General features: G+C 35.0%; 1 long non-coding RNA gene across 1 annotated transcript; it reads left to right on the top strand.

Moving 5' to 3' along the window:
* Nucleotides 1-367: 367 nt before the first annotated feature.
* LOC9648435 lies at nt 368-857 on the top strand. The gene is made up of 3 exons (XR_002991434.1): nt 368-464; nt 504-665; nt 732-857. It is a non-coding gene; the product is annotated as an uncharacterized LOC9648435 (long non-coding RNA).
* Nucleotides 858-4482: the final 3625 nt, after the last annotated feature.

Genomic DNA, 4482 nt, shown 5'->3' with positions numbered 1-4482 from the left:
CCAGCGATCCCTCAGAGGAGGAGTACTACAACGACCTCCATGTTTTAAACACGAGAAATATCCTGTTATCTTTCCTTGTTTTCTTCTAAACTTTTTTTTTTCCTGTAGATACTTTTGTCTGGAAGAAGATTTCTACCACTGGAGTCTTGCCTATTCCTCAGGATAGCCATACCTGCTTTTTCTATAAGAACTGTTTCGTTGTCATGGGTGGCGAGGACAGTGGTAATGCCTATCTAAACGATGTTTATATTCTGGACACAGGTACATACATGGTGCTGGTTTTAAACTTGCGAATTCATTTGCGTTTCCAGAAACAATGGCATGGCGGGAGGTAAAGACGACTGGTGTGGAGCTGATGCTAAGAGCCGGGCACACAACAATCAGCCATGGAAAGTATCTCGTCGTGTTTGGAGGATTCTCCTATGATCACAAGCTATTCAATGACGTCCATACTCTCGACTTAAGTACGTGAGTCTCTCATGGGGCTTTTACGTATTTTGTAGCGACTGGTGTTTGGGCGACTTCGAATCCCTCTGGTCCCGGGCCTTCTCCACGTTTCTCCCTTGCAGGAGATTCCGTGGACGCAGAGCGAGGCATATGATTCTTCTATGGGGGATGTAACGAAGAGCTTGAAGCTCTGGATGACATGTATTTCCTCGACACAGGTTGGCTTCTTCTTTAATTGACATTGCTGCCATTCTTGACAATATGGTTGCCGTTTTTCTGTGAAGAGATGCTGAGGGAGAAAGATCCATCAGAACCAAAGCTATCCATGCGTAAGGAACTTAAGAGAAGGCGGCAAGAGTATCATGCCACGCCATTCGTGCTAGACAAGCAACGGGATGCAGACAAGAGCTTGGTTTCATCTCACGGAGGTATCTGCAGAAAAACTTGGATCTCTCCAATTTTTCCCTGTCAAACTCATGCTACATAGTTTCAAGCTCATGTTCAGCCGCTAGGCAAGAAGATGTTCGAGGCTAAAGTAAGCAATGTATTCAACTACGGATACACGTTAGAAGCGTCCATCAATGGGAAGCTTTTCCGTGGGCTGCTCTTCTCATACAAGCCTGGCTTTGCTCAGGCAGTGCAATCTTACATGGCGAGATTTGTTTCGTTTGATCCTCAGTTACTCTCTAACACCAGGAAGGAAAACATCACAGGAGGAAACGTTTCTAACTGTCCTCTACATTTTATATGGGAAAGACTCCAGTCTCGACATGGAAGAGACTTTCTCCTTTTACTACATTGTCAACCAAGGCATTCAGGCTCTCCCCATCAACTTCCTCGGCACTGCCTACAACAAAGCCATATGCGTTGTACATAGCTTTGTGACGTTTTCTCATTTTCAGGCCGAGGCAAAAGCTCATCAAGCTTATCCAGGACGTGATCAACCAGCGCTTCTGGAAACCCGCAGGAAGCAAGCATTCTTTCGTTGCTCATGGATCAGCTGGATGACAAAAAAGAGGTGCTGGAAGACGCTCATATCATAGACATGCTCAACATGTACATGAACGCTGGTCACAACTCAACAGCTCATGTCATCATGTGGCTGATTTCCTAAAGAAAAATCCATGATGTGCTTGAGAAAGTGAAGATAAACATTTCCAATTTCATACAAACTTTCCTTCATACAAAATTTCTTCTTTAGGCCACATCCAGACTATTCTGTAAGAGTTTCAAAACTTCTGTAATTAAAAAAAGACAAAAGTATTCTACTGAATTGTACCTCATACAAGGTGATATGCTAATGTATTCTCATGCCTCCACTGTTCTAATTCATCTCTGTCGCTTCTGTATTTCGAAGGAAACACTATTTATAAAAACTCTGCATTTATGGTTACCCTTTTCTCCAATGGACCTAATGACGACATGTTCAAGACAGAGTCAAACTGGTAGGTATTCTTAAAGAACCATAGAACTGAACACCATCTCTTTAAGGGCAATTTATGAGGCGCTTGTGAGGCTCTGAAGTGTTAACCTCCTCTGGATGTCTTTCAATAACGAGAAAAAACCTTTAAACTATGAAAGGTACTTCTTCACTGCTTCTTTCATGTTTTATGGAGTCAAGTTACAGCTTCTGGAATTCTATGAGCAGCATCTGAGGAATGTCTAGGGAATGAGAAATAGTAAGGTGTAGTATGATATTTTCTTGTTCTAATAAATAGTTAAATAGGAGTACATTGTACTGCCTGTTGTAGCCTTTGTGGCTTTGCTTGACTACAAAACAATGCTTACAAAGACAGAATTACACAAGCAGAGATTTCATAAAAAAAGTCAGTCTCTTGCCACTTCACTCTCAAACAATGAAAGCAAATAATGAATCACCCAAGACAAAATGTGGAAGAAGAATAGAATTGAATTCATCACCTTTGCAAATACCCAGACAGACACATATCCTTGCAAGAGGAAGAGATCTAACATCAGTTGCATTGCTTGACACTAGATTCAGGAGCCTCCTTAGAATGGCTTGTGGTGGCAGGGAGCATAGAAACATGAGTTCGGGCCACAAAGGTCACCATTTCAATCTTATTATGAAAGGGTCCTTAACAAATGTGTTACAATCCACTGCTACAAAAACTAACATCATAAATTCATGCAAATAATGGTATCCTAAGATCACAATCTCCTATTTCAATAGTCCAAGATAACACATTATTGCAAATGAGAAAAGATGAGACCTTGTAGTAAGTAGAAAAATAAGAAGTTGATAGTTGGCCTAAAGAAGGATTTTAGAGAAAAAACATATAATGGATTTGGCATTTGAAGCAAGAAAGAATAAGGAAGGTTGCTAATCTTATGAAAAACATAGTAGTATTTATATTGGAAAGTAATTTGTTTTCTGTTATTTAGAGAAATCTTTGGTGATGTATATATTCCAAACATGCAATTCTTATGGATATCTCAAAAATATCATTATTTTTTTAGAAAACACTACTCTTGAAGAATTAAGAAACTACAAGAGAAAGCTTTGTTAGCTTCTTCTTGGATATGAAAGAAAAACTTGAGCTACCTTCTGCAGTTCCATAAGCTAAGGAGTCCTTGCTGGTACATCCAAGCACATGAAGTTCCTTGGGTGTTAAGTCTTATCAAGTGCTGGGCTATTCAATGAGCACGATAAAAATTAAAAATAGATTGAGAAAAAGGAGAAACAACAGATCTTACAAATAGCAGATAGGTTTAAGAAAAAAAAAGTTAGAATTTATGCTAGGGTCCTCCCTTGATTAATTTAAATGATGATATTAAAAAATATCACAATAATCCAGATAAATTCAAATAATACAGCTTTTTAATTATTGATAATGTAGATACTGAATAGTTCTATTACTAATGCGGTAATATTAATGGCATGCATTGGAAATTGGAATTAGAGCAGTAATAAAAAATGGAAATTTGTCACACATAATGACATTCTAACACTTCTATGACAATACAGATTTACTTCTTCTGGTAAGCAAAGAAAATCCATTATATCATTCACCATTATAGTATTCAGAAAATGGTAATAATGTCAATAATAAACACTATTTTATTATACCATGATAATAATAAAACAAAATGATAACTATATATATATATATATATATATATATATATATATATATATATACCTCTTGCAATTACTCTCTGAAAGAGTTATTTATAATAATAAGGTTTTCAGAAAAACTTTTAGCACATCAAAGATGAAGAGTTAAAGGAAAAAGAAATAGCAAAATTAAATATCCAGGTAAAAATAAAAGTAATGACATCTAATAAACACGAGTATACAATTGTGTATCAAAATAATTTCTAGAAATTTGATTATATTAAATAGTGTCACTAATGTATTGGTCAGATTTACTAAATAATTGTAATAACACTTCAAGAATTAACAGACCCCAGCTCCACTGGGAGATATAGCATACCTAAGATAAATACATCTTCTTTTCTAATTTTACAATGTTAAAAATTTTAATTGTATACAAGGTTAAATTTATCTTAATTTTGCTACTCTTCACCTCTAAAGAAATTCACAATAATGCAAATAGATTTAAAAAATTAATTTTAATATGTACATATTAATGTTATCTCCATGTTTATATTTAAAAAATTAATATTTTTATATAATATATTAATCTGCAAGCATATTCTCCTTTATATAATTGCTGAAGAGGAAGTAGTGTTGAATCATTCAATAGTAATGTTTTTATAAATTGTAATATATAGTTTTGTTATAAAGCATTAGTAGAGATTTGTCTTAATACAATTATTTCTCTAATATAATTATTATCTTTGGATGTACCTCTTTTCAAACACCTCTAATGTAGTGTGAATATCTAGATTGATTTACTGATGTTTATTTGTAAATATAAATTGAGACACATAATAGAAATTCTTTTGTTCTTTATTAGACTATGAAAGTTAAAGGCAGCATTATAGTTCAGATTAAAAAAAAATAAAGCTCAGTATGTAATCAAAAAATAATTCCCCAAACCTATTTATCAT

The sequence above is a fragment of the Selaginella moellendorffii genome, unplaced genomic scaffold (assembly GCF_000143415.4).
Source record: "Selaginella moellendorffii unplaced genomic scaffold, v1.0 SELMOscaffold_223, whole genome shotgun sequence".
Classification (NCBI taxonomy): Eukaryota; Viridiplantae; Streptophyta; class Lycopodiopsida; order Selaginellales; family Selaginellaceae; genus Selaginella; species Selaginella moellendorffii.
This window is presented reverse-complemented; position numbering and strand designations above follow the sequence as displayed.